A 12118-nucleotide genomic window follows, 5' to 3' on the forward strand; every position below is an offset into this window, starting at 1 on the left:
TCTTCTTTTACTGGTTCCCTCTTTTTTTCTCTCTCTCTCTCTTTCTTTTCTCCCTCTATATTAGTTTCTTCCTTTCTCCTTTACATCTCCTCTCATTCAAACCTCAATAACAAACAAATTATCTTATCTGGGACTCAAACTTATGTTTGTGGCATTTTGGGGGTTTTTTACTTCACCTTTTTAACTCACTAGCAGTGCTCCCATCCCTGGCTCTCCATTTTATCTAGTTCTTGTTCCACTAAATACAATAGTATTTTTTTAATTTGTCCCCCCATTTTTCTGTTCTCTTATTCCTCTCATCATAACTCTTAGACAACACCAACACCTAAAAGCAAATCATTTTATTCTTGACCCAAATTTTTTCCTTATTTGCTTTTTGTGGGTCCATACCGCCCCCCCCTTTTTTTTCCTTTTTTTTTTTTTTTTTTTTTTTTTTTTGCCCCTTTATTACTTTTCCCCAATTCAGGACCTCCATCACAGGCATTGTTTGTTATAATTCACAGTTCACCACAAGATTTTCTCAAGAAAAAGGGGAGAGGAGAGGAAAAAAGGAGGGGGGGAATAATTTCCTTTTTTTAAAAATTATTATTTTATTTTTCTTTATTTCATTATTAACTTTTTTAAAAAAAAACAACTCTTTTTGATTTTTTATTTTTTTTAACTTTTTATTCTTTATTAAATCTCATTAATACTATCAACAAAACCACCCTCAGATGCCATTAAGGAAGAAAAAATCGAATATCATGGATACAAAAGAAAGAGAGGTAACACAGCTAGATGAGGAAAAATCTATGGAGAAAAATTTAATATATTGGAAACCTTGGAGCTAAATGACAGAGAATTCAAGATAGAAATCCTAAAAATCCTCCGAGATATACAAGAAAACACAGAAAGGCAATTTAGGGAGCTCAGAAAACAACTCAATGAACACAAAGAATATATGTCCAAAGAAATTGAAACTATAAAAACAAATCAAACAGAGATGAAAAACTCAATTCACGAGCTGAAAAACGAAGTAACAAGCTTAGCTAATAGAACAGGTCAGATAGAAGAGAGGATTAGTGAAATAGAAGACAAGCAACTTGAGGCACAACAGAGAGAAGAAGAAAGAGACTCAAAAATAATAAAAAATGAGAGAGCCCTACAAGAATTATCTGACTCCATCAAAAAGAATAACATAAGAATAATAGGTATATCAGAGGGAGAAGAGAGAGAAAATGGAATGGAGAACATACTCAAACAAATAATAGATGAGAACTTCCCAAGCCTTTGGAAAGAACTAAAGCCTCAAATTCAAGAAGCAAACAGAACACCGAGTTTTCTTAAACCCAACAAACCTACTCCAAGGCATATCATAATGAAATTGACACAAACCAACAGCAAAGAAAAAATTCTCAAGGCAGCCAGGGAAAAGAAGAATACAACATATAAAGGAAGGCCCATTAGATTATCATCAGATTTCTCAGCAGAAACTCTACAAGCTAGAAGAGAGTGGACCCCAATATTTGAAGTCCTGAAAGAGAGAAACTTTCAGCCACGAATACTATACCCATCAAAGCTATCCTTCAAATATGAAGGAGAAATAAAAACATTCACAGATACAGAAAAGATGAGGGAATTTATCATCAGAAAACCCCCACTCCAGGAATTACTAAAGGGGGTTCTCCAATCAGATACAAAGAACAAAAAAAAACAAAAAAACAGAGCCACAAGTAAAAGCTCCAAGAAGAACACAATAAAACCAAATTTAAACTGTGACAACAACAAAAAGAAAGAGGGGGAGAAGATGGAGATTAACAGTAGCAAAGGACGATGGAGTGCAAAAGTACTCACAAAATAGTTTGCTACAATGAACAGGGTAGGGACCCTTTTCATTACTCAAAGGTAACCACCATTGAAAAAACCACCACAGAAGCACATGAGATAAAAAAGATAGCAACAGAGGAAAGATGTATGGAATACAACCAAATAAAAACAAAAGATAGAAAAACGAAAGAGAAGGATCAAACAAGACACAAAACTAACAGAAAGCAAGATATAAAATGGCAATAGGGAACTCACAAGTATCAATAATTACACTAAATGTAAACGGATTAAACTCACCAATAAAAAGGCACAGAGTAGCAGAATGGATTAAAAAAGAAAAACCAACTATATGCTGCCTACAGGAAACTCATCTAAGTAACAAGGATAAAAACAAATTCAAAGTGAAAGGCTGGAAAACAATACTCCAAGCAAATAACATCCAAAAAAAAGCAGGTGTAGCAATACTCATATCGGATAATGCTGACTACAAGACAGGAAAAGTACTCAGAGATAAAAATGGCCATTTCATAATGGCTAAGGGGACACTGAATCAAGAAGACATAACAATTCTTAATATATATGCACCAAACCAAGGAGCACCAAAATATATAAGACAGCTACTTATTGACCTTAAAACAAAAACTGACAAAAATACAATCATACTTGGAGACCTCAATACACCGCTGACGGCTCTAGATCGGTCATCCAAACAGAGAATCAACAAAGATATAGTGGCCTTAAACAAAACACTAGAGCACCTGGATATGATAGACATCTACAGGACATTTCATCCCAAAGTGACTGAGTATACATTTTTCTCCAGTGTACATGGATCATTCTCAAGAATTGACCATATGTTGGGCCACAAAAACAACATCAGCAAATTCAGAAAAATTGAAGTTGTACCAAGCATATTTTCTGATCATAAAGCCTTGAAACTAGAATTCAACTGCAAAAAAGAGGAAAAATATCCCACAAAAATGTGGAAACTAAACAACATACTTTTAAAAAATGAATGGGTCAAAGAAGATATAAGTGCAGAGATCAAAAGATTTATACAGACTAATGAAAATGACAATACGACATATCAGAATCTATGGGATGCAGCAAAAGCAGTGATAAGAGGGAAGTTCATATCACTTCAGGCATATATGAACAAACAAGAGAGAGCCCAAGTGAACCACTTAACTTCCCACCTTAAGGAACTAGAAAAAGAAGAACAAAGACAACCCAAAAGCAGCCGAAGAAAGGAGATAATAAAAATCAGAGCAGAAATAAATGAATTAGAGAACAGAAAAACTATAGAAAAAATTAATAGAACAAGGAGCTGGTTCTTTGAAAAGATCAATAAAATTGACAAACCCTTGGCAAGACTTACCAAGGAAAAAAGAGAAAGAACTCATATAAACAAAATCCAAAATGAAAGAGGAGAAATCACCACGGACACCGTAGATATATAAAGAATTATTGTAGAATACTATGAAAAACTTTATGCCACTAAATTCAACAACCTAGAAGAAATGGATAAATTCCTAGAACAATACAACCTTCCTAGACTGAGTCAAGAAGAAGCAGAAAGCCTAAACAGACCTATCAGTAGAGAAGAAATAGAAAAAACCATTAAAAACCTCCCCAAAAATAAAAGTCCAGGCCCTGACGGCTATACCAGCGAATTTTATCAAACATTCAAAGAAGACTTGGGTCCTATTCTACTCAAAGTCTTCCGAAAAATTGAAGAAGAAGCAATACTTCCAAACACATTTTATGAGGCCAACATAACCCTCATACCAAAACCAGGCAAGGATGGCACAAAAAAAGAAAACTACAGACCAATATCTCTAATGAATACAGATGCTAAAATACTAAACAAAATACTAGCAAATCGAATACAACAACATATTAAAAAAATAATACATCCTGATCAAGTGGGATTCATCCCAGAATCTCAAGGATGGTTCAACATACGTAAAACGGTTAACGTAATACACCATATCAACAAAACAAAGAACAAAAACCACATGATCTTATCAATAGATGCAGAAAAGGCTTTCGATAAAATACAACACAATTTTATGTTTAAGACTCTCAACAAAATGGGTATAGAAGGAAAATATCTCAACATGATAAAGGCCATATATGATAAACCATCAGCTAACATCATATTAAATGGCACTAAACTGAAGGCTTTCCCCCTTAAATCAGGAACAAGACAGGGTTGTCCACTCTCTCCACTCTTATTTAATGTGGTACTAGAGGTTCTCGCCACAGCAATCAGACAAGACAAAGAAATAAAAGGCATCCATATCGGAAAAGAAGAAGTAAAGGTATCACTTTTTGCAGATGATATGATCCTATACATCGAAAACCCCAAAGAATCCACAAAAAGACTACTAGAAACAATAAGCCAATACAGTAAGGTCGCAGGATACAAAATTAACATTCAGAAGTCAATAGCCTTTCTATATGCCAACAATGAAACAACTGAGAAGGAACTCAAAAGAATAATCCCCTTCACGATTGCAACAAAAAAAATAAAATACTTAGGAATAAACATAACAAAGAACGTAAAGGACTTATATAATGAAAACTATAAACCATTGTTAAGGGAAATTGAAAAAGATATAATGAGATGGAAGAATATACCTTGTTCTTGGCTAGGAAGAATAAATATAATCAAGATGGCTATATTACCCAAAGCAATATACAAATTCAATGCAATTCCCATCAAACTTCCAATGACGTTTTTTAAAGAAATAGAGCAAAAAATCATCAGATTTATATGGAACTATAAAAAACCCGAATAGGCAAAGCAATCCTAAAGAAAAAGAATGAAGCTGGGGGCATTACAATACCTGACTTCAAACTCTATTATAGGGCCACGACAATGAAAACAGCATGGTATTGGCAGAAAAATAGACACTCAGACCAATGGAACAGAATAGAAAGTCCAGAAATAAAACCACATATATATAGTCAAATAATTTTTGATAAAGGGGCCAACAACACACAATGGAGAAAAGAAAGCCTCTTCAATAAATGGTGCTGGGAAAACTGGAAAGCCACATGCAAAAGAATGAAACTGGACTACAGTCTCTCCCCCTGTACAAAAATTAACTCAAAATGGATCAAAGATCTAAACATAAGACCTGAAACAATTAAGTACATAGAAGAAGACATAGGTACTCAACTCATGGACCTGGGTTTTAAAGAGCATTTTATGAATTTGACTCCAATGGCAAGAGAAGTGAAGGCAAAAATTAATGAATGGGACTACATCAGACTAAGAAGTTTTTGCTCAGCAAGAGAAACTGATAACAAAATAAACAGAAAGCCAACTAAATGGGAAATGATATTTTCAAACAACAGCTCAGATAAGGGCCTAATATCCAAAATATACAAAGAACTCATAAAACTCAACAACAAACAAACAAACAATCCCATAAAAAAATGGGAAGAGGATATGAACAGACACTTCTCCCAGGAAGAAATACAAATGGCCAACAGATATATGAAAAGACGCTCATCTTCTTTAGCTATTAGAGAAATGCAAATCAAAACAGCAATGAGATACCACCTCACACCTGTTTGATTAGCTATTATTAGCAAGACAGGTAATAGCAAATGTTGGAGAGGCTGTGGAGAAAAAGGAACCCTCATACACTGTTGGTGGGAATGTAAAGTAGTACAACCATTATGGAAGAAAGTATGGTGGTTCCTCAAAAAACTGCAAATAGAACTACCTTATGACCCAGCAATCCCTCTACTGGGTATATACCCCAAAAACTCAGAAACATTGATACATAAAGACACATGCAGCCCCATGTTTATTGCAGCATTGTTCACAGTGGCCAGGACATGGAAACAACCAAAAAGCCCGTCAATAGATGACTGGATAAAGAAGATGTGGCACATATACACTATGGAATACTACTCAGCCATAAGAAATGATGACATCGGAACATTTACAGCAAAGTGGTGGGATCTAGATAACATGATACGAAGCGAAATAAGTAAATCAGAAAAAACCAGGAACTGCATTATTCCATACGTAGGTGGGACATAAAAGTGAAACTAAGAGACATTGATAAGAGTGTGGTGGTTACGGGGGGGAGGGGGGAATGGGAGAGGGAAAGGGGGAGGGGGAGGGGCACAAAGAAAACAAGATAGAAGGTGACAGAGGACAATCTGACTTTGGGTGACGGGTATGCATCATAATTGAACGACAAGATACCCTGGTCTTGTTATCTTTGAATATATGTATCCTGATTTATTGATGTCACCCCATTAAAAAAATAAAATTATTAAAAAAAAAAAAAAGTATAAGTGTTATATGGCGAGGCTACAAGAGACACACATTGTCTGGTTGTCATTTTTTGTTATCTTAACAGATGCAGACCTATATCTATCATTCACTAGGGGGGTTGCCAAATGTTAATATTCTGATACTGTCATTTCTGTTTCATTTTTTAGTTGTAATACTTTTATAAAAACACACTTTCCCTCATTCACTGGTGTGTTATATGGTAGTAAAGTTCATATAGAAAAGAAGGATAGGCCCTGGCCGGTTGGCTCAGCGGTAGAGCGTCGGCCTAGCGTGCGGAGGACCCGGGTTCGATTCCCGGCCAGGGCACACAGGAGAAGCGCCCATTTGCTTCTCCACCCCTCTGCCGCGCTTTCCCTCTCTGTCTCTCTCTTCCCCTCCCGCAGCCAAGGCTCCATTGGAGCAAAGATGGCCCGGGCGCTGGGGATGGGTCTGTGGCCTCTGCCCCAGGCGCTAGAATGGCTCTGGTCGCAACATGGCGACGCCCAGGATGGGCAGAGCATCGCCCCCTGGTGGGCAGAGCGTCGCCCCTGGTGGGCGTGCCGGGTGGATCCCCGTTGGGCGCATGCGGGAGTCTGTCTGACTGTCTCTCCCTGTTTCCAGCTTCAGAAAAATGAAAAAAAAAAGAAAAAAAAAGAAAAGAAGGATAAATATTATATTTATTCCTTTTATCTACCAGTTTCAAGATAATAAACTGGTTCCCTATCATCCTATGAAGGTGACCAATTCCTATTTTAAATGTATCATTTTGAACTTTTAAATTTAGATATATTTTATGAGTTTCACATCATTTTAATTATTATCGTTACTGAAGTTCAAAAAGTTCTATGGCCTGTGGCAGCCTCCTCATGTTGGTTCCTGAGTCCTTTTGACATAATGTTAGCAGTCTTTAGTAGCTGCCTTGCAATCTAGTATTACAAGATGCTCCAGGTTTATCCTGTACATTTTTTTGCTCCACACTTGGGATCAACCATTTCTTCAGGAGTCCTGATTTCTTTTAGTTAGAAATGATATTTCAGCCCTGGCTGGTTGGCTCAGTGTTAGAGCATTGGCTAGGCGTGTGGATGTCCCAGGTTCGATTCCCGGTCAGGGCACACAGAAGCACCCATCCGCTTCTTTACCCCTCCCCCTCTTGCTTCTCTCCCTCTCTCTCTTCCCCTCTTGCAACCTTGGCTCAATTGGAGTAAGTTCGCCCTGGGTACTGAGGATGGCTCCCTGGCCTCTGCCTCAAGCACTAAGAAGAGCTTGGTTGTTGAGTGACAGAGCAACACCCAGATGGGCAGAGCATTGCCCCCTAGCGGGCTTGCCAGGTGGATCCCAACTGGGGAGAATGCAGGAATCTGTCTCTCTGCCTCCCCTCCTCTCATTCAATAAAAAATAAAAAAAGAAATGATATTTCAAGACCACAAAAGTCTGGGTGCTAAGGGATGCTCATTGCTAAATAGTTGCTCATTGTCTTCAGGATTTTCCTGTGGACAGATAATACATAAGTTCATATTAATATTTATAATTCCAATGAAAGACTATGGAACTTAACCTCTTCCCTATTTTGACTGCCTTCTAAACTTGATTGCAGTGATGGATGCACAACTCTGTAAATGTTCCATAAAGGCATTAAATTGTACACTTTGAATGGGTGAACTATCTGGCCTGTGAATTATAACTAAATAAAGGCATTTTTAAAAAGTAAAAATAAAGAAGATAGTTGTACCACATTTACATTGTCAGAGTACATATCCATTACATATAATATTCTATCCCTTAGTCTCATTTACTCAGTTTTATATGTTGAATATCCAACACCCATCTCTATATCAATGTCTCTCTATTATTTGGTGGCCTGAAGCTTTTTCTCTGATACATTTTCCAGGAAGGGCTTGTGAGAATAATATTCTGTGGCTTTGTTCCCCATCATCTTCTGAAAGTGATCAATTTCTGCTGGTAAAAGTTTGTTCATGTACTTTATATCGGAAAGTTAATTTTGAGAGGTATAAAAGCTTTGTTTTGTACTTTCTTTCCTTGGGTGTCTTATTCATTTTTTATTTTTTCTGGCATAAAGCATTGTTGTCAAAATTTTGATGACAATCTAATTTTTCCCTTAAAATTCACATGCTCTTTCTTCTAGGTCAGGGGTCCCCAAACTTTTACACAGGGGGCCAGTTCACTGTCCCTCAGACTGTTGGAGGGCCGGACTATAAAAAAAACTATGAACAAATTTCTATGCACACTGCACATATCTTATTTTAAAGTAAAAAAACAAAACGGGAACAAATACAATATTTAAAATAAAGAACAAGTAAATTTAAATCAACAAACTGACCAGTATTTCAATGGGAACTATGGGCCTGCTTTTGGCTAATGAGATGGTTAATGTGCACCTCTCACTGACCACCAATGAAAGAAGTGCTCCTTCTGGAAGTGCGGCAGGGGCCGGATAAATAGCCTCAGGGGGCTGCATGCGGCCCACGGACCGTAGTTTGGGGACCCCTATTCTAGATATACAGATAAATTTTCTCTTTCTTTAAAGTACAATGGTTTTAATAGAGTATGTGTGATATTGGTTATTCTAAGACAATAAGCTCTGTTATATGATATGCTCTTTCAATGCTGTTTCAAATCTTTTTTCATGTTTAGGAAAAATTTTTGATGTTTTTTATTTTGTTTCATTTTTTAATTTATGGAATTTAGCATTTATTCCATGCCCCTAATTGGGTTTTCTCCTTTAGGAATTCCTATTACCTGTGTGTTTGATCTCCTTTATCTTTTCCTCTTTTCTTTTTGATTTAAAAAACTTTCCTATTTTTCACTTTCTATTTCTCTCCAGATATTATCTGTTGCTTTTACTTGCTCTTGTACTCTTTCTAGTTTAGCCTTTATTTATGAAATTATTTCTTCCTTTTGATTCTTGTTCTTTATTGAGTTAATGTTGCCTCATTTCTCAGTTTTTCCAATTCTATTTTATGTTATTTTCCCTGTGTATCACTTTTAAAAGGATATTCATTTTGAAATAGTAAGTCACAATTATCTGCTTTATGGACACATCTTTTTGGCATGCTTGCATGTCTTTTGTGATATTGTTCTTTTTATTCTATTATTTCTTATAATGTCCTGGCCAGGTAGCTCAGTTGGTTAGTACATCATCCTGACATGCCAAGGTTGAAGGTTCAATAGGCACATATTAGGTCAGGGCACATATAAGAATCAACCAATGAATGCATAAATAAGTGGAACAACAAATTGATGTTTCTCTCTCCTTACTCTCTCTCTAAAATTAATAAACAAATTCAAATTCTTTTTGTGTGACAGAGACTGAGAGAGAGAGACAGAGAGAGGGACAGACAGACAGGAAGGGAGAGAGATGAGAAGCATCAATTCTTTGTTGCGGCACCTTAGTTGTTCATTGATTGCTTTCTCATATGTGCCTTGGCCAGCGGGGCTATAGCAGAGAGAGTGACCTCTTGCTCAAGCCTGTGACCTTTGAGCTCAAGTCAGTGACCATGGGGTCATATCTATGATCCCATGCTCAAGCCAGCGACCCCACGCTCAACCTGGCAAACCCACCCTCAAGCTGGCAACACTTGAAACCTTGGGATTTCAAACCTGGGTCCTCCGCATCCCAGTCCGATGCTCTATCCACTGCGCCACTGCCTGGTCAGGCAATAAAACATTTTTTAAAAATGTTTATTGATTTTAGAAATAAAGAGAGAAAGGGAGAGACAGGAATATCAATCTGTTCCTGTATGTGCCCTGACCAAGGATCAAACAGGTAACACCTATCTGCCCTGTGGGATGATGTTCTAACCAACCAAGCTATCCAGCTAGGGCCAATAAACACACTTTTTATATATATAAATATTTTTCTCATAATAATTTTGTTTGGGATTTGACTTGATAATATTCAGTTCCTTAGTTTTATATGAAATTAATTTTTTAGGACTTAGAATTAAGATGGAGTTCAGGAAAGCTTTTCTAATTTCATAGAGCTCCCTCTTCTGTTGTTTTTGTGTAGTGCTCAAAAATACGGTGTTTGCTTTCTGAGGTTTCTGGCACTGTTCTTTCCCATTTAGGTCGAGCCCTTCTATTCCGATGCAATATTTCATATATAGTTATACTAAAAAAATTATTCATTGTTTTTCTGAAATTCATATTTAATTAGGGTCCTGTATGTTTATTTGTTAAATCTGGCAAACCTTGTGAACATTTTCCACATGCATTGGTTTTGTTATCTAATTGTTCTGCTCTTGTTATACAGAGATTTGTAGAGATTGAAAAACTATGCTGATGCTGCTGTTGCCACCATTGTAGAATCCATCATGTAATATTCAAATGTAGTCTTCTTGCTTTTCTTCTTTCCTCCTTACTATAGTCCTCCCTTCTCTCAGACATATATCACTCCCTATCACCTAAGATGACCAAGTTCTAAACCTAGCATGTCTTTCCCTCTAGTTTTTATTACGTTTATATTATATAATCATATACATATATACATAATATGTACATGGTTTTAACGATTTTTTTAAACAAAAACAAGATCATACATACATTTTCTTTCATCTTGCTTTTCTCAGTCATTAACAACCAGAGAAAATTTCTCCAAATCACCTTATAGAACTCTATTTCTTTCTTTTTTATAATAGCAGTCAGAGATGTGCATGGACTGTGATTAACTCAACAACGGTCTTAGTGTTGGGCCTTCATTTTGTTTATGGATTTTTGCTGCTACAATAGCATCTGTGATAGACACCATCACATTGGTTCTCAAATGTGAATACCTTTGTTTCCATGGGATAGACTCTTGGGAGTATATTTACTGGGCAAGAAGTGGTTCTGATTATTGCAGGAATAAATATTGAGTCATATAATATCTATTGTGTCCTCTTCTAGCATGCTTTCCCATAGAAATGAGGATGGAAAGCTAAAACAAAATCCCAGACTCTGGTTAGTTCATCCAAGTAAATACACTTGTGCTGGATCAGATGGTATAAGTAAGCCATGTGAGAAGTGGTCATACATGACACTTTGATTTCTTTAGGGAAAGCTGTGTTGGAGTTCCTTCCTACTGTTTATTCCCATCCTCATACATATCTATAAAAGATAGTGGTAGCAGTGGAGTTTCCTTTGGGGTTGTCCATAGTGAATGAGGTTGGATGTTTCTCCTGACTGCATTAATCACCCAAAATTTCTTGGAAATTCTTATTTAATTTTTTTTTTTTTTTTTTTTTTTTTTTTTTTACAGAGACAGAGAGAGAGTCAGAGACAGGGACAGATAGGGACAGACAGACGGGAACAAAGAGAGATGACAAGCATCAATCATCAGTTTTTTATTGCGACACCTTAGTTGTTCATTGATTGCTTTCTCATATGTGCCTTGACTGTGGGCCTTCAGCAGATTGAGTAACTCCTTGCTCAAGCCAGCGACCTTGGGTCCAAGCTGGTGAGCTTAGCTCAAACCAGATGAGCCTGCACTCAAGCTGGTGACCTCAGGATCTTGAACCTGGGTCCTCCGCATCCCAGTCCGACACTCCATCCACTGCACCATCGCGTGGTCAGGAAATTCTTAAGACAATATTCTATTAAAAATGCAAACATGGGCCCTGGCCCGTTGGCTCAGCGGTAGAGCGTGGGCCTGGTGTGCGGGGGGACCCAGGTTCGATTCCCGGCCAGGGCACATAAGAGAAGCGCCCATTTGCTTCTCCACCCCCCCTCCTTCCTCTCTGTCTCTCTCTTCCCCTCCCGCAGCCAAGGCTCCATTGGAGCAAAGATGGCCCAGGCGCTGGGGATGGCTCCTTGGCCTCTGCCCCAGGCGCTGAAGTGGCTCTGGTAGCGGCAGAGCGTCGCCCCTGGTGGGCGTGCCGGGTGGATCCCGGTCGGGCGCATGCGGGAGTCTGTCTGACTGTCTCTCCCCGTTTCCAGCTTCAGAAAAATACAAAAAAAAAAAAAAAAAAAAATGCAAACATGCTAGAGTAGATTATGTTGGCTAAAACAAATAAT

The sequence above is a fragment of the Saccopteryx bilineata genome, chromosome 3 (genome assembly GCF_036850765.1).
Source record: "Saccopteryx bilineata isolate mSacBil1 chromosome 3, mSacBil1_pri_phased_curated, whole genome shotgun sequence".
NCBI lineage: Eukaryota > Metazoa > Chordata > Mammalia > Chiroptera > Emballonuridae > Saccopteryx > Saccopteryx bilineata.